General features: G+C 50.9%; 1 protein-coding gene across 2 annotated transcripts in view; it reads right to left on the bottom strand.

Annotated features, from left to right (window-relative positions):
- BBS9 (Bardet-Biedl syndrome 9) overlaps nt 1-23,185 on the bottom strand; it is a 340,104-nt gene that overhangs the window by 37,530 nt on the left and 279,389 nt on the right. The window lies entirely within an intron of this gene.

Raw genomic sequence — 23,185 nt, 5'->3', positions numbered from 1 at the left:
AACCAGTGAAGCAGTTTGGCATCCAGCCCAGTCCAACAGAAACCTATTTTATGGAAGGCACCACGTTGGACACTGAGGATACAAAATGGAAAAGTCCCTGTCCTCCAGGACCTTGCCATCCTAACTGGGGAAAATACCACGCACACAAGTCAACAGATATGCAGTTCATGGAAAGAAGCTCTAGAAAGTGGGGGATCAGGGAGGCACTTATTGCAGCAGGCGGTACTTGGGTAAAGCCACAATTAGAACTCAGGGTTCCAAGAGGTGGTTGAAAAGTGGGAGGCCAAAAGCAAGGAGATGAGGACGAGCAAGCAGGCTGATGTGACTGGAAGACGAGCGAACAGTGAGAAAAGACGTCAGGAGAGAGAGGTTGAAGTCAGTATGTGAAGAGCAACATGTCAAACATCCACATTTTATCCTAAAAGTCACAGGAAGCCAATGAAACTTCTGGAAGTTTCAAAGTTATCGGGGTCAAATTTGAAGCCTTTTAAAGGAAGATGGGACCCATGGACAAGCCGTGCCTTTTTGTCCTTCTTTACTTCCAAGAGGAAAGTAAGAAGAACCAATTCCTTTCTAACTCTTCTCCAGACTATTTTGTCCCCTTTATTTTGAAATGGCAAATATTTACTGGCCAGAAAAGTCCTCGGGTTCAAAGTATTTAATCATCCCATACGAAGTACTGTTCCAGTTAGCTAATGTTAAATAACATGAAGGAGCCAGATAAGTGGCCTGGTTTAGATTGGAGTGTTTATTTCTCTGTATTGCAATTAGTCACTCTCACTATAAGGGAAAACAGAAGATGTTAAGGAGGTCACAGCCAGATGAAGGATGGTTTGTACATCCCCCCGAAGAGGCAAAGAAGCTACAGAAGTTGGTGTTATCTTCTCCCCAAAAGAAATAATAAACACCCTTTGCTAGGACACTCGATCATCTTTCCCTACAGTATTCACAAAGGGCAGAAACTCCATCCCAGAAGCCATGGCTCTTGGGGCTGACATCTCCTCAAGAGGATGAAGGTACACGTTCCCCAATCAAGTCCAAACACACCCGAGTGCTCAAATACCCCGGGGCAGGGGGGCTGAGAGGGGAGTGGCAGATACATGGGGAAATGGGACTTAGTCATTTTTCATTTGTGTCTGACTCTTCACGACCCCATTTGGGGTTTTCTTGGCAAAGATACTGAAGTGGGTGGCCATTTTCTTCTCCAAGGAAAAGCTCAGTGAGAGCTGAGCCCCACAACCCACTCAAGAAAAACCAACGACATTCAACTCTGTGCATAAATATACTGGACAAGCCTACGGACAGATGATGAGATGGGCCCATTATTGATTAGAAGGAAAATATTAAAACGTGTACCGAATCCCCTGGGTCAGACACTGTCAGGGAGAACTGCTCACAGGCACTAGGCTGCTCTCCTCTCCGTGGTTCCAAGGACACAGGACTTCATTGCCAGGAAGATCACGAGAAGACACCGAGGCAGTAACCTCTCTGTCTGTTCCATTATCAAAGAGAAGCACAAGGCAAGCAGCAAACTGGCTTCTGAATGAATTTTTCCTTTGATCATTCTTGCCTTGAACGGTGAGGAGGTGGAAGGCACTGACGGATTCTGAAAATTCAGGAATTCAATGGGTTTTTCCCTTATTATCTTATTATGCTTCCTGCTTTCACTCTGAACCTTTGATGTAGGAGTTAAGAGAACCAGCTTTGCTGCTAGGACTATTAGCATTGATGTAATGCTTTAAGGTTTGCAAAGCACTTCCCATGTGCCATCTCCTTTGGTCCAGGAGGCACGTGTTATTTTCCCCATTTTACAGGTAAAGAAATGAAGGTGGGGGGAGCCTGCATAACTCATCCAGGCCACATGACTAAGTGTTTGGGCCAGGATTCAGACTCGGGTCTTCTCGAGTCCAAGTTCAGCCCTCCATCCACTCCCCAGCTGCCTCTGCTCATTGATTGATCCCAGACAAGGGAATTCGAGTCTTTGGACCTCAGTTTCCTCATCTGTTAAAGGAAGGCGGTGGGACTGTCTGGTCCCCTTCCAGCTTGAAGATTCTGAAGTTCTATCACCCTGGGTAATTGATAAAATATCATCACAGGATGTCAGAACTGGGAGGGACAACCATTGCCTAAGATAAGAAGGCATGAATAGACATCCAGAGATGAGATCACGGACCGAGGGAAGAGGGGAGCATAAATCCAGCTGAGTCAGTTCAGACCACATGGCAATTAGTCCCAGGACTCAGTGCCAGGCTCTGACATTCCCCACCTCCTGCCGATGCATGTGCGAAGTTTTCCAAAGGCATCATGGAGCTGATTTATTCCCAGCTATATTCAGCAGTCATATTTACAGCAGACACTTTATCTTCAGGAGGCAGAGCCTTAATGCTCTGCATTGATCCAAACACTACTTAAATTCCCACATGAATGTTGGCTGTTACTCAGTCTTGGGTATTTCTCATTGAACGTGGAAATATCACAAGATAACAATGGAATATCCATTTCTGTTTCCCCTTAAATGGCAGAATATCCTCAATCTAGTAGGTCTGGATTAAATAAATGGAAGCAGAATGACTCCAGCATATGGACAGTCAAGGGATCGTTTCTTTAAATGGAAGAGGAAAGGCTATGATGGAGTTTTCCAAACTGATTTGGTTGTGAAACACTCGGGATCTTGGAACAGATGGGCTTTCTAACAGCTGCTCTGGAGGGCCGTCTGCCTGGGCTGCCATTTTGCTGTCCTGGTTATCCCCTGCTCTCGGATCCCTCCTTCTTGGTCTCTGCTGCTCCCTTGCTATCCCGGGTTCTGTCCGAGGTCCTCTCTTCTTCTCCATCTACATCCCCCTGCTCGGAGAGTTCGTCAAGCCCTAAGTTCAAGCATCCCCTCTACGGACTCCCAAAGCCAGAACTCCAGCCATCCGTTCTCAGCAGGCTCCTGGTTGCCCCCCAGGCATTTCCCAGGCAACATGTCCCAAATGGCCCTCGTCCTCCTTCCCCCTGGAGTTGCCCATATTTTCCTCCTTCTGTCGCAGGCACTCCATGAGGGCTTATTCCCTCCCTCTTCTCCAGGCAGTTGCCGGGATTAGTAACTGCAGGGTCGATGCTTCTCACTCTCTCACCCTGCAAAGCCAATCCTCGTATCAAGTCCTGTTTGTCCTACCTGGCTCAGCCCCTTCCCTCCACTCTCCGGGCGCTCTTCTGGCCCCGGGCCTCAGCCTCCTCACCGGCCTCCTCCATATTCTTCCTGGCCTGGGCCTGGGATTTCCTTTGTTTTCAGAACTGAACAACGGCGAGAGGCACCTGCTGGGTACATGACGATCTTCAAGAGTGGCCGGGCCCTGGGCGGGTCCCACGGGGAGTCTGGGCTGCCCACAGAGGAGGCGTTCCACTAAGTCAGCGGAAATAAAGGCAGTAAGAAGAGTCGGGAGAGTTTGAGAGCAACATTGGGAAAATTAGGGAAAGAAGGTTTTCCTACCGAAAAAAAGGGAGGCCTACAAGAAGGGCTTTGGGCTGACACTGGACACACCTTGGGGCAGTGGATCTCTCTGAGACTCTGCTTGCCAGCCTGGAACCGAGGCCCGGCCCAGAGCTGGGACCCAGGCAGTCGGCCGGGCCTGCCTCCTGAAAAGCCCCCCCACTCAAGCTGGGCCCTCACCCTCGCCTCCTCCTGGCATGTCTCCCTGGCAGGGGGCTGCCCCACGGCTTGGCACTCCTGACCCTGCTGTGCCCACCCCCACTGGGAAGCCGATCTGGCCTCTGGCTTCGTCTCCTCCCCTGGGCCTGGCCGTTGTCACCAGCCGGGGGATCCCCAGGCCAGCTTCCTGGGAGACGCTGGGCCCCGGGAGAGCTCAACGGGACGGACATGGGGGAGCAGACCTCGAGGCGGCGGCACGCGCCATCTGCTCTTTCCGAACCTCTTCTGTCGCCCCGCCACTCGTCTCTTGCCTTTAGCTCTCCAGGGCCGGCCTGTCTCTCCTCAGCTTCAAGGGCTCAGAGGGGTCCTTTCAGGCCGGTCTGTGACGCGATAACGGAGCCAAGAGGGATCCTTCCCTTCCTCCCCACCCCTCAAGTCTTCATTTCCCGCCACCGAACCCAGAACCACGAAAAGCAGGCCGGAGGCCCGAGAGTCGGAACCTCTGGGAAAAGAATGGGCCCCGCGAAGCCGGTGAACAGGAGGCAGGGGAGAAGCTCCGGAGGGAAGCGGAGAACATCCTCCAAGGGAAGGCTGCCCGGAGCGGCAGGGCTGGGAGGTCCTCGGGGATCAGCTCGTGCTGCCCAGCTCCCAAGGGCGGGCCCTCACCCAAGAGGACCGGCTCCTCTCTGCCTGCGACACAGTCCCGAGGAGAGCGAGGGCCCCGCTCGGAGGATGGGCCGCGCTCGCCCCCAGCAGACGCCTCAGCACCAGGAACGTCTCCTCCTGGGACTTTCCACGCCAGCGTTCGGCCATCGGCAGCGGGGAACAGAACGCAGAAACGCCTCGGCGGGAGCCGTGCGAGCGAGCGCCGGGAGGACTTCAAAGGGAAGCTAAAGGAGCTGGAGAAGAGCAGCGAGCACGGTGCGGGCCTCCTGCGTCCGTGTCCGTCCTCCCAGGACCCAGGCACCGACCGTGAGCTCTCTGCGCCTCAGCAAACAGCCTGCACGGGCCGCCCGCCGTGGCCAGGAAGACTGGGCCGAGCGAGGCTGGGCCTCGGGGTCCCGCCGGCGGCCTCGTCCTCAAAGCCTTCGGGAGCCATCGAGGCCCTCCCAGAGCGCGGCCGGGAGGCTTCCCAGGAGCGCTTGCGGGCAATGGGCAGGCCCATAAAGCTATCTATAAGCCGTGTCAAGGGGAGTTCGGGAAAGGGCTCTCCCTTCCCGCAACACCGGGGGGAGAAGAGACAGAGCAGAAGAGCGGCCGCGGCTTCGTCCCCAAAACACGTCACAGTCACATAATGAAGTGAAAACACTTTCCAAAAAAGGCCGCCTGTTCCGGTCAAGAGCAGAAATCCGTGTCAGAGACAATGAATAAAACATCAGTTCCAGGAAACGTTTTGTCCCACTGGCCGCGGTGCCCAGAGATGAGAGCTCTCCTGTAAACAGCCCCGGAAGGCGCTTCTGGGCCATATCGGGAATCGGGGAGGCGGCCCCGGGGTGGCCCCCCCTCCTCACACATTCCTGGCTGCTGCCGTCCCCCGGGTGTAAGTTTACAGCGAGAGGGCCCGGGGGGCCGCGGGGGGCTCCTGACTCGCCGCTCGCCGCGTCGAGGGGATCAGGCTATGGCGGTGAGAATCCACCCGACACCAGCCCAGAATAAACTGGATCTGGGTGCCGGGTGAGCGGCCAAAATACCGCAGCAGCAGCACTCCTGTCTCTCTTCTAAAACTGCGGGCGGTTGTACCAGGATCGGGAAAAAGAGCCTGGAACTGGCTTTGTGGTTTTTGACTCCAGATGAGAAGCGACGGAAGGGTAGGCGAGGGCAGGGAAGTGGCCAGTGGGGAGTGTGCTGGCCTGATAATCAGGAGAGCCGAGATCGAATCCGGCCTCAGGCACTCACGAGAAGGGTGATCCTGGGTGAGTCATTTTACCCTGTTTGCCGCCGTTTCCTCACCTGTCAAATGAGCGGGAGAAGAAAAGGACAAACACGCCAGTACCTGCCGAGAAAATCCCAAGCGGGGTCAGGAAGAGGAGGGCCTGCCTGAACGACAGCACCAAGCGTGCTAGCTGCCTGTCCTGCCCCTGGGAAGTCTTACAGGCCTTCCACCCCGAGAAGGAGAAGGCAGGCCTGGGAGCTGCTCCTACAGGCGCACAGAGGGCTAACTTTAGGTGAATGTCTGCGTCCTACATCTTCCCAGCCCAAGTGTCGGGGCCGCAGGAGAAGGGCGGTAAGGGCTGGGCAAGGGGGAAGCCTCTGAGGTCACATGTGAAGCCAGCTCTAGAGCCGGCTCGCCATCTGCAGAGCCACTTAGCCGCCGCCCCAACCCACACACCCACTCCTGAAAAGTGTTTCCTTTGTTACTCCAGACGCCCTGAGCCACGGACTCGGGGAGACCCTAGAACAAAGGGAGAGAACCCTCCATGGAGCGGTGGCGCCGGGTATCACACGCCGCCTCCAGGGGACGCGAGTCACGATAAAAACTCATTTCAAGACAAGTCTTTGAAGAGGTCAGAATCAATGACCACATCCAGTGACGGATGGTTCCTGCTTAGGGAGCTGTCAGGAGCAGTGAAAAGGACAACCTGGAAGAGAGGGGCCCACTGGCACGTCCATTTTACCTAATACGAGCCCAATGTTCTCATTCACGATCCTTATGTTTGTTTTTTTAATGTTCTTAGGAAATTTTTACTGGATGCACAACCAAGGAATCAAAATGGCTTTCTTCCTCTTCTCTACCACTATTCCACTCCTCAAGCCTTTTTCCTGTCTTTTTACTCTCCTTTCTCATCCCTCATTTTTATGGTCACCTCCCACCTCTAGCTAGAAAAGATGGTTTGGAGATGAGAGGTCCTGGGTTCAAATCTAGCCTCAGACACTTCCTAGCTGGCTGATCTTTAACCCCAACTCCCTAGCCCTTACTGTTCTTCTGACTCAGAACCAATATTTAGTATTGATTCTAAGATAGTAAGAATTCAAGAAAGAAAGAAAAGGAGATAGGTCAGTCGCAGTGAGTAATAGGTTCCGGGGGCAAGGTGGGGAAATGCCAGCCTGATAACCAGGAGAAATTAAAAGACTTTTCTGGAAGTCTCTATTGAATTTGGCCCTTGGCAGAGGATTGAAAAGAGGGTATGGGCAAGAGTTGCATGGGATGAGATGGCTTATCTGGGCCATCCAGACTTGTGTGTGGCACTGAGGAGTTGGGGAGAAATCCATATGGAGATGATGAGAGCATCGGTCCATTGAAGAATGAAGACAACAACAATTACAGTCATCACACCTAGAGAAGAGGGCACTGAGGAGGTCTCCCCTCCGGAGCATCAGGAGATGCTCCTGGAAGCGCAGGGTGGAGCTTGCTGGGTTTTATTTACAATGAAAGCCCTGGGCTAAAGGAAATGTGCTTTCATTACAACAGGAGGGATGTGGGCAAGACATTTGGAAAAACTTCCTGGTAAGAAGCTAGGTGAGAGACTGGGCCCCATTATGGGGAAGGTTGAATAAAGTCTTTCCTTGGGGGATGGTTTCAAATAGTGGTCTTGCCAGGAGAATGGAATAAAAAAATTCATTCTTTCTTTCTTCCTTCCTTCCTTCCTCCATTCCTCTCTTTCTTTCTTTTTTTTCTTCTTTCTTTCTTTCTTTCTTTTTTCTTTCTTTCTTTCTCTTTCTTCTTTCTTCCTTCCTTCCTTTCTTTCTTTCTTCTTTCCTTCCTTCCTTCCTTTTTCTTTCTTTTTTCTTTCCTCTCTCTCTCTCTCTGTCTCTCTGTCTTGCTCTCTCTGACAAAATCAGGAGATGGGGAGTGAATTGTCAGGTCTGCCTCAAGAGAAGATGTGTATAATAAGGCTGGCGAGGCTATAGTAAAGAACCTGTCCTTAGTGGGAGGCCACTGGAGCTTTTGGAGCAGTAAATCACAAGGTCAGTTTTGTGCATCAGGAAAGTGATGTTGGAAATCATATTCATAGGATGGGTTGCAGGAGGGGCAGAATGAAGGCCAATGAGGGCACCACAGTGGGCAGAGCAGAATTTAGCCCCAGGATATACTATTAGGATGAGTCAAGTACACTCGCCTGGAGAAAAATGGGTAGGGAGTAGCTCTAGATAGCAAATTAATACATTCAGTCTAGCAAAATAAAATGAAATTGTGGCTTAGACCTGTGGAGCTTAGCAGACTAATGATTTGGGGGAGAAGAGGTCAAGAGGACTATATCTGAACTGGCTTCTCTAAAGCCATGACCCTCCATGTGGTCATTCCTCTCTCCTTTCATTGGGCCAATTTCCTGGCCCTGCGTACAAGAGTTGGGATGACTGGCATCCCTCCATTCATGGGAGGTATAAGACTGGATTAAGTGGAATGGGAAAGACTAGAGCTCTATCTGGGATCTATCTTGTACTCTATCTGGTTCCATTCCCAACCTAAGAGATCTTTAGGATTCCTTTACTAAATAAAGGGGCAAGTACAAATGTGTCACAACTCTACATGTTGACTCATTTATTTATTGCTATTAAGTGATACATTGCATCCCTGCTCCAAAGTTTACAGTTTGGTCTAAGGGAAAAGACAGGGCTTTATGCCAGTCTCTGATCCATATGGGTTTCTGTATTCATCTGTGCATGGGTTTTATTTCTAATCCTTTGTGTTTCATACCTTTTTTTGGTGTAGAAAAGAGCCAATCTAATACCAAAGTGCCCTATTATATATTAGATGCCCTTTTTCAGTGGAGAGCCTACTACCTCAAAGATACCTAGACACGAACCGTACTGAGGTTTTACCTAAAGATTGGCCTTGATTAACCAGGTAGAGACACTGAGACAAAGGAAGAGCTGGCCCCTCCTTTGGAGTCAGGAGGATGCAGCCAGGTCCATGTGACCCAGGGGCTGCCTTTATCCTCTTCCTGTTCCTCTTCTGCACTTTCTGGCCTGAGACTGGCTCCAGCTCTTCTGGGTCTTGTCTTCCTAGAACAGACGCTCCTGGGCAGGGGCGGATGTTTCATATTTGTGTCTCTGGTGCTCATCAGAGTGCCTGGCACATAGTCAGTTCTTAATAAATGCTTATTTCCTCCCTCCCTTGATCAAATGTTGGAATTAGCATTTGGAAGGACACGGACCACTCTTTATGTCCAATGTCCTCGCTCCTCTGCCTACCTCTCCCGGCAGAGTAGGCTGGGGTCGTGCAATATGAGCTACCACTCAAATCCTCCCCAAAACTTCTCAAACCCTTTCCTTGTCCCCGCCTGCCTCAGAGAATGAGGCTTAAGCATCTTGCCAAAGCTAACAATGAGGCTTAAGTCTCCCTGACCCAACTGAACCTCTCTCACCACCCAGTCAGACATATTTCCCCGATGTGGCTTCTCTCCCTCCACCTATGGCATGGGGTGGGCCCAGGGCCCCTCTCCTCCCCTCCTTTAATACCAATAAAGCTTCTGTGAAAAGAGACCAAGCTGATTGGCCATGTAAAGGTATAAAATGTCCCAGGCTGGCCTCGGTGGGTTTTGGCAGCCCCCTGAGGCACCATGGTCCAATGATCAGACTCGGACGAGATGAGAAGGGGGAAGGGGGCAATGGTGGTACCCTCGCTGAATGCCCTTGCTGGGTTAGGGAAAAGCTAGTCAGCGGCTTGTGGGTGAGTGCCTCATTCTGTCCCAACATCAAAATTAAATGAGAGTCCTGGAGGTTAGACAAACAAATCCCCCTGATTTGATCTCACCCCTTCCTGCTTTCGTTCCTTCAGTTATGTCTTGTCTTAAATCCATTCCTTTCCGCTCATTTCTTCTCTCCCAGATACTCAGGTATCACTTATTACCGTTACCTGTGACTATCATCACTGCCAGCCTTCCTTCTACAAAGAGCAGAATACGTCCTTGGACTCATCTCTCTACTTTGTAAAGCTGAGAGGGTGACAGAAGAGTAGTCCCTGCAAATGGTGTTATGTTATTATTGCAGACAGCTTCTGGCTTACATGTCTTAAAAGTAAAATTACCCCCCTGGCAAACCCGTTCCTAAGGGAAGACCTGTCAGAATGTGGTATCTTTTGTTCCTTCCTTAGACTAAGAATTTAAAAACAAAATGCCCCATGCGCCACCCTTCCTGCTTCTCAGCATCAAGGCTTCCTGAGGTCCTCTGGTGGGTCACCCATTCCTCATGGCTACCTGTGGCCTCCCACAAAAACCAATTTGTTTAGGAAAGAAACTTCTCGGAGGAGTATGGCCTTGGGGACGACTCTTTGGCTAAGAGTTATTTTCACCCAAAGCGCATTAGGAATCAGCCCCGACCACTTACACTTAAGCCGAACCCATTAACATTTAATGGTTCCACTATAAGAAGGCCCCAGTCAGAGTCTGAACACCCGGACGCTCCTAATTGATGGAGATGAGGTGAGTTGGAAGTGCCCAGCTTCCATGCCGAGGCATGAAAGTGATAAAGCTCTCATTGCGAGAGGGGTCTCTTTTTGGGCATATATTATTCATGATTTTGTTCTCTTTAAATATTCATTTTGGTAAATGTGATTGCTTTAGCTTTCTTACACTTTCCACTCCTCTTTGAAGGCCTGAAAGAAGTGTTTCAACTAAGCAGCCCAACGAGGGAGCACACAATGAAAGGCTCCTTCTGGGCTTACCGACATCTGCCACTGTGTTGAGACAAGGAACAAAAGCAGAAACTACTGATAACTCTCTTCAGCATGAAAACGCTTCCATTCCCTAAAACTGTGAGCGAACAGTGGATAGAACTCGGCCTCGGTGCCAGTCAGAGCTGGGTCCACACTTTGATTCTAACCATCCATGTGACCCAGGGCAAGCCCTTAACTCAGGACTCTGGGAAACATACTAAGGCTATAAATTACAGAAAAGTGCTAATTTACATCGGCAAAGGGAATGCCCTCTTCTGGGAGTTCCCTGTATATTGTCATAGGTCTGTCCCCTATATATAATTGCATGAGGACATTTTATTGGCCGGTAATCCATAATTCATTTGTGGCTAACTAGGGGTTAACTTTTAGAGTGTAAAAATGAACCAGAAATTAGTGTAGACTTCACTAAAACCAGGCAATAGGAATATAGAACTCTCTTGATGTTCTTCTGCTAGACTTTGCGTCTTAAGTGAAATTATGTAGAAGAGATTTCATATTCAAAGTGGAGACTGGAGAGGATTTGGCTTATTTCTAAGGGAATTTGTCTTTACAAGATATTCTGAACACATTCAATACACACATATACCATGGTGATTCCAATACAGGATTAGATCCAGACAAGACAGAGGTCATCTGGTCCAATGCCATCATTTTACAGAGGAGGACCCTGAAAGTTAGAGTATCACTTAGATACTCCCAAGGCAACACAGATATTAGATGCAAGACATGGACTTAAACCCAGGGTCTCTGATTGCAAATACAGGGGTTTGGGACCTTGAAAGGATTTATTATGTGTGTCTGCATGTCTATATGTGTGTATATTCAGAGATAATCCATATAGATTATACATTTAGATATCTATACAAATATATCTACATATCTTTGAAAGGAGATGGATGGATGGATGGATGGATGGATGGATGGATGGATGGATAGATGGATGGATGAATGGATGGATAAATGGATCAATCAATTGACAGATAGGAAGTTATAGAATTATTCCATTTCCTTTATTTCCTTTAATACTTTGCTTTGCCCATTGGTCTCATCAACATGAGTGTTCCTCCAAAGCTGCAAACTGTAAACCTTGCCTTTTCACTATTGATAGCTCTTGTGCCTGAACAGGGGCCAAGCCGTAGTATGCTCTCCTAATTATCTAAATTTTAATAGCTTTCAATTCAAATAAATATTACTTCTTCAAACTTTTTATTAAATGATTAGCTAAAAATTCAATACTGTACACTGATGAGCAGACTAAACTGGCACAGGAACTGCTTGCATTTACGTTAGCTAATTTCAATGTAGAAAATGCCCTAGCACCTTTGCAATCCCTCCCTAGAAGTCCCCACTGGGTTTCTATGTTTTCTATTCATTTTCATTCACTATTTTGCTTTGCATTGTCTAATGAGAGTCCCTCAATATTTCTTTCTTCATTCCTGTTTATCCTAATTGCATTATAGCATTACATTAATGCACTGCAATTTCCTTAGTTACTTCCAATTTTTTGCAATTACAAAATAATGCTGCTATAAAAATACCTGAACAAATAGCTTTTTTATTGTTTTTGATAACACTTTCAGGATCTATTCCCAAGTGTGGAATTACTTAGAGTTTTATTATTGTTGAATCAATACCACAACTCTCTATGTCTTAGTCCTTTTGTTGTCATTCTCTTCCTAAAAGCACAATTAAAGGCTTCCCTTGGATTTTATACATGTCTGTTGTGCAAGGAAAAACGTGGTCTGTCAATCAGTAGAGCCAATGCACCCTTTATCCATGCCCAGTGGCTGTGGGGAAGCCAGATGAAGAGGTGGTGCTGACTGGCAATAGCAGAAAAGATGGTGGACAGGAGACAATTTTTGCATGTTTTAGGAAGTCATCTAGAGATCTGCTGATTATAAACAGCATTGGCCTCTAGAACACAGTGCTTGCACTCATCAATTATTTGTTGCTTGAAGTTAGAGCAATTAGCCTAGGGTCAAAGAAGCTGGTTTGGAAAGGAGCAGGAAAGGAAAAAGAATAAAGCATTTAGATATAGCCTACTATGTGCCAGGTACTGAACAAGGCTTTTTTTTTTTTTTACAAATATTATCTCATACACTGTGGCACAATCGAATGTAAAGAACTTCTCTACTAGCAGCCGTGCAATGATCCAGAAGAATTTGGAGGGATTTATGAGAAAGATGTTATCCACACCCAGAGAAAGAACTGTGGGAGCAGAAACACAGAAGAAAAACAACTGCTTGATCGCATGGGTTGATGGGGATAAGATTGGGGATGTAGACTCTAAGGGATTACCCTAGTGCAATTATCAATAATATGGAGATAGGTCTTGATCAATGACACATGTAAAATTCAGTGGAATTGCATGCCGGCTACGGGAAGGGAAGGGGGAGAGGGAAGGGGAAGAACATGAATCTTGTAACCATGAAAAAATGTTACAAATAAATTAAGTAAAATTTTCCAAAAAAAAACCAAAAACAAATATCATCTCATTTGATCCATACAATAGCCCTGCCTGAGAGGCATAGATACTGTTATTATGTCCATTTTACAGTTAAGGAAATAGAGTTTAAATAACTTATGTACCAGATAGCTAGTAAGTACCTAAAGCCAGATTTGAACTCAGATTTTCCTTACTCCAGACCCAGCACTCTGTCCACTGTGCCAGGGAGCCCCTCACCATTGACATCTTAGAGCCTGAAATAAACACAAAGGGAAAACAAGAAGCAGGTTCAACAAGTGCCAATGGGAATATTTAGTGAACCCTGACCCAGCCAGAACCATTCCACGGTGAAGCTACGGAAACCAAGGGAACAAGTCCTCGGATGTTCGAGGAGAAGACTACGTTTGATTTCCTGCCAGTATTCACCCCCATCTAGATGTGCTTCATGTCTCCTTGGGACAGATCTGGGACTGCCTCTTGCCCTGTCAATGGGTCCACGAGCTCATGGATGTGGCTCTTCACTCACTGGTGCTGATCTCCCAGGCCCGCTCCTCCTAGTGTCCATGACCTCCTAGTGTCCTCCTCCTTGTCCATGACCTCCCGAATGCTCGGCATCCTCCTTTAGGTTCTTTGGAGCCTCTGAACGTGCCAACCCTCCAGCTATGCAGGAGAAGTTCTTCACTCTCACCAGGTAGCTGCCCATCTCCTTTCCTGATCACACAAGTCCTAGGGAAGGTCTTCCAGGCCATTTCTGGGCTGAGCCCCCCCCCCAAACATGCTTCCTCCTGCTTCTCCTCACCCATCATTCTGATTCTTCATAGATTCCGGCGCGCCAAATGGAGCCATGCTGAAGAAAGCAGCCTTGTTGGGAGCCCCTCAGGAGGCTGTGAAATGCTGGGCTCAATCTCCAGCGCAACTTGGCCTTCTCTCTTCTCCTCTTCCATTCTGGGCCCCTTTTCCCGGGTTGTCTTGAGGGGCTACCAAGGCCTTATCCTCAGGATAACCAGGCTTCCTTGTGAATGGATCGGCTTTCTTTCCTCCCTGTAAGAACAGTCTCTTTCGAGAGCTGATAGATGCTGGTTCGCAGGCAAGATTCTGGGCTTAGAGCAATGCATACAACGTGACCTGCAGCCGAGAGCATCTGGGCAAGCTCGTTATCGTCAGGGGTTCCTTTTTCATTGGTGCTCCCGGAGAGACATCCTCCATTACAGTGGTAAATGCCTTCGGTGTCCCTGCTCTGTGCCAGGCTTCACTGCGACGATCACCAAGCAAGGAACCTTGTACAAGTCCACCAGGCTCACAGCAGACATGCTGTTGTTGACCTGAAGAGCCTTTACATCACGTCAGGCATTTGTCTCCTTTCTTTGCCTTCTCCCCCCGTGACTCACCAAAAAGAACAAGGCAGGACACCCTGAGGGCAGCCGTGTGCCGCTGGGGAATGTCCTGAAGAAAGAAAGCAAGGCAGCCCGGTGCCTTCTTGGGTTTTCATCCAGGCAAACTCTCTGAAAGATTTTATGGAGAATAAAAAGTTCCTGCCATTCCTGAAATGCTCAGAATTGACCTCCAGGCAGGGCTGGCCTGAGCTACCCCGGAAAAGCAGACAGTCTTCCAGGACAATTCCTTCCCTAAAGCCAGATGTTCCTCTTCCTCTCTTAAGGCAGCCTTGGAATGCTCCGGTTTGGTCCTGCAGTTCAAGTCCACTAAACCCCCCAATGCCCTTCCCAGGATCACTCTGCGATCGGCAAGTGGGCTTGTAGAACCAAAGGGTGTAATTGTCCATTTATCCATAAGAAAGTCGGCTTGGGGCTCAACGTCAGTCCAGCCGGTCTCCAAGTCTTTGGCGTCTTCGGCTCTGGGGCAGCTTCGCCTCACCCTGTCACGCTGGCTCTCTAATTGTGAACGGCATGTTTACTGACCAACGTGGTCCACGTGGCCGACGTGTGCCTGCCGTCTCCTCCTAGAGAAGGGAAGCTCTGAGGGAAGGGCAGCCTCGGCATCGAGCCCCGGGCACGGCACCCAGAGCCGCTTTAGAGGGACGCCAGGGTTCTCCTCCTCTCTCCACGTGTGGACCTCGTGGCCGGACTCTGCCGGCGGGCCAGGTCTGGGCTCAGAGCCGGAGCCGGGGGGAGCAGGGGGTCCTAGGAGGCGGGGGGCGCAGGGGGTGAACAAATGAAGCAGGGGCTCCCCACCTCCCACCCCCGCCACAGAGGGACGCCAGGGTTCTCCTCCGCTCTCAACGTGCGGACCTCGTGGCGGGCCAGGCCTGGGCTCAGAGCCGGAGCCGGGGGGGGGGGGGGGGGGGGGGGTAGGCACAGGGGGTGAACAAATGAAGCAGGGACTCCCCACCCCCCACCCCCGCCACAGAGGGACGCCAGGGTTCTCCTCCGCTCTCCACATGGGGGCGCCGGCCTCCCTCCTTGACAATCTCGGGTAGGGTCCAGGGTCTGTGTGGCTGCTCCCACCAGGCCCAGGCAGGAAATCCGAGGGGAGGTGGCCGAGCTGGGGGCCCCAAGCCAAGTCTGCCGCAGCGACAGAGAGACAGGAAGCGCTCAGGTGGAGACGGCTGGCTTCGCGCAAAGGTCAAGGAAGCAGATTGGTCCAAAGAGAGCCCCTAATTTAGGCACCAGTAGGTGGGGGCGAGGGGGGGGGGCTTTCAAACACGCGGACACTCTGGGCTGGAAGGGACAGTTCTGGGAGGTTCTGCTGTGAATTCATGGAAAATTTTCCTCTGACATTTAGCTGTGAACGGCACACTCTATGCACTTCCAGGGGAAAGCATGTGTCATAGTCAGGGGGGCTGAAATTTGTTCTGGAGGCTGTAAAAGTGAGGCTGTTCCTGTGCACTTACAAGAAAAGCCTCTCTGAGATGGCCGGGGCTCCCCTGCGGGGGAGAGCCAGGCCTGCGCCATGCTATCACCCCGATGGGGCGGCGCGGTCTCCAGAGCACGCACAGCCCTTCCAACAGGACCCAGAAAAGCCTGATGCGCGTGTCCACGACATCGGAAAGCCGAGCCTAGTCAACACACTGGCTAACATGCCATTCCCAAATAGGCCCATCTGTCAAGGACCTGTAAGGGTCAGTAGGGTACCCCTCCCCCAACTACGACCCAGTAAATGGTCCTCAAGACCCAGATTCCAATCCTGCCTCTGGTCACCATTTGCGGTCACTTCCTTCCTCTCATCTTCTGTTTCTTCCTAAAATAAACAATACAAAAAATATATAGTAATAAATATAAATCACAATAAGTAAAAACATCGTCATAAGAAGATATTACAAGATAATAATGCTACCTGCGTAATAAGTGCTCTGGGCCCTGGATCGCTACTGGCATGGTGAGATTTGGCAGAGATCAGTTCGGTAAAATGCTTTGTAAGCTATTAGGCAGGTGCTCTGTCAGGGCTCGCTCTAGTGGATGATTTCAGTGTCTACGCAGGTCATAAAGCCATTTTCTGATACTACGATGTCTGCAGTATTTATATGATGCAAGATATCTTTTCCCCCAAGGTTACGTGATTCATGGTCTTTCCCTCCCCACTCCACTGCGTCACACACATGTACTATCACTCCAAGCCTGTCTCCATATTATTCTTTTTCATAAGTGAATCATCGAATAAGACCAAACCCCTGAACACAGACCCAAATAAGCATGAAAAATCAAATGGTTTCATCTGCATTCTGTCTCCAGAGGTGGATGGCATTCTTGGTCCGAAGTCCCTCAGGAATGTCCCAGATCACTGCACTGCCAACAGCAACTAAGTCTCTCACATTTGATCATCCCACACTATTGCTATTACAGTGTACAACATCCTCCTGGCTCTGCTCCTCTCTCTCTCTCTCTGCATCACTTCCTGGAGGTCGTCCCAGTTCACATGGAATCCCTCCAGTTCTTCATTCCTTTCAGCACAATAGTATTCCATCACCATCAGATACCACAATGTGTTCAGCCATTCCCAATCGAAGGGCAGCCCCCCATTTTCCAATTTTTTATAAAGCAAGATATCTTTAAGCACTAACTAGAGAATAAATGAATGGGTCAAAAATGGTCAATAAATGGGTGGTACATGAATGTCACAGAATATTATGGTGATATAAAAAAGCATTGTGAAGAATTCAACGAACATGAGAAAACTGTATGAACTGACCCAAAGCAAAGCCATCAGAGCCCTGGGAGCAACAGTCATGATGACTACAATATAAGTGAAAAAAAGAAGAAAATAAAACTGAAACGTCCTATGATTGGTCTTTGAGAAGAAATAAGAAAATACATTGGCTTGGATTCACTAGTGAGGTGGGTACTATGGCTAGAGATTGTTGTATATGCTGTCAGACCCAATCAATGTGCCAGCTACTTTGGCAAAACTACTTTTTCTTTGTTCATTTTTGTTACAAGAGAAGGCCCAAATGAATAAATAAAATTAAAATTAAACATTTTAAACCAAGTGAAGGCTTATTGAGTGATGTGTAGGGGACATATCTGGAAATGAATGTAAATTTTTAAGGTATCAATTTTTTAAAAGGTCTTTAACCATTCCATTATCTTCCTTAACAAAGGAAGTGGGGGAAATGCATTAATTTTTATTAATCAGGATAGAATAGTATTAGACTATATGCCAATGAATGGTCTGGTATAAAGCATATATTTATAAATAAGCAATGTCCATATATTTTAAAAATTCCTTTATATCTCAACCTCAGGTAAACAAAATTAAAATATGCATAAATATATGAGAAAATGGCAGAAGAGACAGTCCTGTGTGAGCTAACCAGTCAAGACAGTAAAAAGAAAATTATCTTGAATAACAAACCAGTCTTGATCCACAGGAATTATTCTGCACTCAAAATTAAATTCAGCAAGCTCATAAGCACTATTTATCTCTCTGTCTCTAAAATAAATATAGTAATACCTTGCTATCTACCTACCTACCTATCCATCCACCCATCTATTCATCTATCCATCCATCCATCCATTCATCCATCTATCTATCTATCCATCTATTCATCATCTATCTACCTATCTATCTATACATCCATCCACCCATCTAGCCATCATCTATCTATCCAACCATCCATCCATCCATCCATCCATCCATCCATCTATCCATCCATCCATTCATTCATCCATCCATCCATCTATCCATCCATCTATCCATTCGTCTATCCATCATCTATTTATCTATCCATCCATCCAACCATCAATCCATCTAACCATCTACCCATCAATCAAATCTAGACTACTCCTGAGCCTCCTTTCCCGGTCTGAAGCAGTTTCCAGCACCAAGAAGCAGAGAGTGGCTGGTTCAAAGCAGAGTAGTGGGAGAGAGAAGCTGGACAGCTCCCAGGTCCTCCCAGTCCCCTCACTCCCCTATGTTTCCTTTGTGAACAAAGAACCCTCCTCAGAAGAGACCCTGCTGCAATGGAAAGAATGCTAGATTAAAGGCAAAAGGACTAGAAAAGGTGATCCTAGGCCAAACACTTAATCTCTCTAAGCCTCCAGTTCCTCAAGAGGTAAGAAATGACCGGCCTCAAGGGTGGCTGTGAGGAAAATGACCTGCCAACTTTAAAAGTTCCTATAAATGAACCCAATGCGATGTTCTCTACCAAGATCTTTTTCTTGTGGATCCTGACACCACCATCCCTTGCTCTGTGTCACCCACAAACAACAAATTTAACAATTTGTATCTTTCTCCTAATAATTGATAAAAACATGAGACAATTCAGAACCCCAAAATGTTCCCCAAGAAGTCTCCTATCAACATGGCCTTGAACCAAGAACAGTAGAGAGAGGTTTGGAATGGAAGGACAGCGAAGCCAGAGCAAAGCTGAGGGTCTGAGAGTCTAGAGTGATGGAGGCCCTGGAGGTGCTGATGGGGCAGACAAAGGTTTAGGGAACGCTGACAAGATAGGAGGTTATAGTCAGACAAAGGAAGTAGAGATTTTAATTAAGGAAGCAGAACACCTATGGGTAGTGGTGAGGCCCGGGTACAACCACACTACCTATGGCTCAGGTGGGGTGAGGGAGGAGATCATGGGAATTCCAAGAACCTGAAAATTTAGGAGGTGAGACACAAATAAAAGTACTTAACAAGCACGTTTCCTTCCATTCCTTGTCTCACCAGTAACCTCACAGGGCCACCTAATGATTAAAGTAGAAAGACACTATTTCACAGCAGGGTCTTCCTTTCTCCCTGACTTCCACATGACTGGACAGAATTACAGACGGCTGCTTTCTTGAGGCTAGCTACTGGACCCACTCCTCTACAATGTGTACATTTGTTATTATTTCCAAAAGGCAAAGAAATCGGCTCCAGAGCTTTGTCGCTGCTCTTCCTGGGTATTTTCCCAAGTCAGGAGGAAAAAAATCCAATTTACCTTTTAGTTTACTAAAGAACCGCAGGATGTTGCCGTTCAACCAATACAGGAAGCTCAGCTGTCTGTATGGAACAACGCTAAGGTGTCTTGTTTGGCAGAGGAGGGGCTGTTCTACAGGAAAGGCTTCAAGGCTACTGATGAAATGACCGACTCAGAAGGGTCCTCAAATGGAGATCAAACCACTAAGTGGACCATTACCGAAATGACATTGTTTTAAATATTAAAAGGGAAGTTTAAAAATGCCTCAGCCCAAGAAGGGGTCAGCGACGCACTTCATTAAAGTGACCCTCCAACCCACCAGGCTGCGTGGCAAGAGGGGCGCGGTGGGGCGGTGGGTGTTTCTGGCTCGGAGGCAGCCTAACACGGATGGACCCGTTGAGCGCCCCCTTTTAGCTCTGAGTTTGGCCGGTGTCAAAGGCAACGCAGCTGAGGACAGAGCCTGATAGCTCATCTGTCATCCGACCACATCCATAAGTCGTGGGGCCTGGCTTGCCTCTCCCTAAAGAAGGGGGGCGCTTAGGCTAAGCGGCATGTAAGATCCTGCCCCGCGCTGCCCTCGCACAGCTCTCTCCTCTGGGTGCCGAGCACCGGATCACCGAGAGCCCATCGGCCGTGACATCCCCGGCTCGCACCCAGCACTCTTCGGGGGAAGAGCCTCGGCAGAACGAGGGCTGAGGTGCCCGGAAAGAGGGCCCGGGGAAGGCCATAAAGGCCATGCATTTCTCATGAGCACAATGAGAATCCGTCTCCACATTTCATGGGCTGAGCCACCGACACCGTCTCTTTTGACTGTGTGTGTCGGTAATTAGGGCCATTAGGGCAGAAGGCTCCGAGCCTCATAAATCTGCAGAGCAGAACACGGAACTGAAACAAGGGGAAAAGGAAGGTGTCGAGACGACCGCAACAAACGGGCACGCTGGAAACCGTATTCCCAGCAGGAAGTCACGTACAGAGGCTGGTGCGGGCCGGAGATAAGGAAAAGGCTCCTCGGGTGGCGCCGGCGTCTGAAGAATTCCCGGGGAAGAGGCTGCAGCAGTCCACTCTAGAGACCTTGACTCGCTCCACAGACTCCGCGAGGGAAGGGCTGAGAAGGGCGGCCCGACACCAGGCCACCCCGGCCAACGACGGCGGGCTCCGCAGCGCAGAGCTGGGCGCGAGGGCGACGATCCCGACGCCTGAAAGGCCGGACCTGCTGTCTCCCCACATCTGGGGGCACACCCAAGGCTCTTGCTCTCTTCTTGGGCCTCGGTGCTCCCTTGGGTGAAGGCCGGACCACGTGGCCTCGGAGGCCTTTTCCCGCTGTGCTTCGGGGCGTCACAGGGGCACTTTTCACAAGCCGAACGTAGCTTTAACGGCGTGGCCGGGGCGTGCCTGAGTGCCCAAGACCCCAGGCGTGGCTACCGTGGAGACATTCCCTGCGAAAAAGGGGCCCAATTTAAGCTGGAAAGGGTCATAGGGAGCAAATCTGCCCCTACAGACACTGGGGATCCCAGAGGCAGAACCTGAGGAAGCTCAGGCCTCTGGCCTCGCTTCCCCCTTTACACGTAAGGAAACGGAGTCCTTGGCCTGTCCGCCACCTCAGCCAGGTTCTCGAACTCCGAATCCGGGGCTTTGCCGCTGCACTCTCAGGACAACCGAGTCCAGCGGGGGGCAGTGACCCCCCGCACCACTCTGCTCCCTCAAGTCCAAGGTGAGGACAGGGAACTCGCTTCCCCTCCCCTTGCCCACACGGGCAGCGAGCCCACGCGAGGGCCGCGCCAGGCCACGGACGCTCTTACTTCTTTCTCCACTTGGGAAAACAGCCAGCGAGCCCACAAGCACCCCGCGAGGCTGACCGGGGAGCAGGCGCTGCCCTGCGCTGGACCGGACGGGAAGGAGGACCACCAGAGGATGTCCGGCGGGCAGGAGCGGACCCACGGCCGGCCTGCACGTTCTCCTTAAGGTGGGGGGTCCGCAAGAGGCGGCCAAGCAGCGGTGCGGTCTGCTTCCGGGGCGAGACGTCCAGGCCCGGCGTGAACGCGCAGGGACAGCAGGCTTCTGTGGCGGGCCGTGAAGGCCCAGAAGCTCCGGAGCGGAGCCAGAGACGGGCGCCGACACCAGCCGGGGAGGTTCTTGGAGGCCGCAGGAAGCCCCAGTGCCCTTCGGAGGCCGGCCAGGCAGTTACTGGGCCCCGAACCGTCACCCGCCTTACGGGCTAGCACGGTGGAGAGCGGGCCGGGCAAGGCCCCGGCTGGGAGCCTCCGGGAGGCCTCTGCTCGTTCTTCTAAGGCACTTGGAGGCCCACAATGTCCTCCTGAGGAGCTGGGGGACACGGGGAAGGAGAGGGGCGGCCCTCCTGCCGCCTCTGAAAGACCTTGCAAAGATGCTGGGCCAGCCGAGCCCAGGAGCCCCGAGAGCCTAAGCAGCGGCAGCCCAGCGGGGCAGCGACGAGGCACACAGCACGGCAGGATCGGGGCGGGGGCAGCACGCGGCCCCCCTCATCTGTCCCCCGAGCCACCGCCAGCGTAAGCCGGCGCCCACACGGGCGCCACGAGAGTGTGTGGAGACACCGCGCTGCTCCCGGCCGCTCGGCCTCGTCTCTGACCTCGGTCCTCTGGCTGATTATGGCCGCCCCTTGGTCGGGGAAGGCCCTGTCATGTGCTTGGTAAAGGCTCCTCCCCCGTCTCAGAGGCAATACCGTGTCCAGGTTCCCACACAGCAGAGCGCTGAGGGACCGGCCATGGGGGTGAAGCTGCTTGGGGCCACAGGAAGGGTCAGAGTGGACTTGAACCCAGGACTCTAGACCTCGCTGCACCTCCTCCTGTACCAAGATAGAGGGGCCAGTGCCCCGGGGCTGTCCCCACTCTCTCTGCTTCCCCCACAGGCAGGTGCCCTTCTGCTGTGAGGCCGTGGTTCTCACTCACCTCCCCTAAAAGCTGTCCCCCCAAATGCCCCAAGGCCCCCCAGCTGGGGCGTTGAGCGGACCTCGGTGCGATCCATGACCGTAGAAGCGCTGTGTGTACACTAATCGCGACCCAGGAGTAAGGGGAGACCAGGGCTCCCCGAAGCCTTTGGGCCAGGCCTGTCTCGACACTGCCGGCGCAGCTCGGGAAGCTTTGGGGGGCGGCGACCCTTAGAGAGGGCCAGCGGGGAAGCGGCGGCCAGAGCTCCAGGCCCGGAGGTGGGAGGACCTGCGAGCTGCGACCCTGGCAAGGCGCCGACTCGCGTTTCCCTGGCCCTGGAAGCTGAGACGGAAGGCGAGGGGTTGCTTTTCCCGCGCAGGCGCTTGCCTGCTTAATTCCCAGTATGGACCAAGGAGTCAGGGAGCCCAGCCTCTCTGAGCAGTGTAATATGGAGGTTTGAACCCCAGGCTTCAATTCCCAGAAGGCCTCTGTAGTTCCCAGAATGCCCTATCATCTCCCCGAGGCCTCACCGGAGTGCGAGGACACACTTAGTATTCAAAGGTCTGTACGCCCACGTGCTCTCCCTGCTTCTGCTTCCCAGCACACACCTAGCAGGCAGGATGTTGTGGGGAGGCGGCACGGGCTTTTCTCATTCGGTTTTCTCTTTATTCTTTAATTCTAATCATCTTCAATAAAGCTCATAAAATAGAATACTTTGGGCAGAGAAACTCACTTTAATTGGTGCACTATTGAAGCCTCAGCAAAAGGAGGGCCGTCCTCAGGGGTTCCCCGGACCACGAAATCCTGCCGTGGCCCCCCAGCCCCTGCCATGGCAGAGGTTTGCTTTTTACTCTTCTCGGCAGGGGAACGAGTGGGTTTCACTGGGGCGGGCTAGCCCGGGGACGCAGCCCCCAGGGAGAGCGTGTTTTTAGGGGAGAGCGGGTCCTCAGGGACCGAGCCTGCGAAGGAAGTGCTGGGGCATCGGTCCGCCGCCTCTTTAAGGATGCTGAGTGGACAAAGGGAGAATCCGCCAAGGACGTGACTGCAGGCCACAGACAAAGGAGAAGGATGCTCTCGGCCCCTCCGTTTTATGTCTGCGGGCTGTAAGCCCCCACACCAGGGCCCTGTGCCCCGAGCCATCGAACGGCCCAGGGAAAGAGAACGCAGATAAAGTCAGCCCCACCGGGCTCCGGCCTCCCCCCCCCCCAAGGCTACCGCTCCGAGTGACCAGAGCCGGATG

The sequence above is a fragment of the Monodelphis domestica genome, chromosome 7, assembly GCF_027887165.1.
Source record: "Monodelphis domestica isolate mMonDom1 chromosome 7, mMonDom1.pri, whole genome shotgun sequence".
Classification (NCBI taxonomy): domain Eukaryota; kingdom Metazoa; phylum Chordata; class Mammalia; order Didelphimorphia; family Didelphidae; genus Monodelphis; species Monodelphis domestica.
The sequence above is the reverse complement of the archived record's forward strand: the minus strand, read 5'-3'. Positions and strand labels throughout refer to the sequence as shown.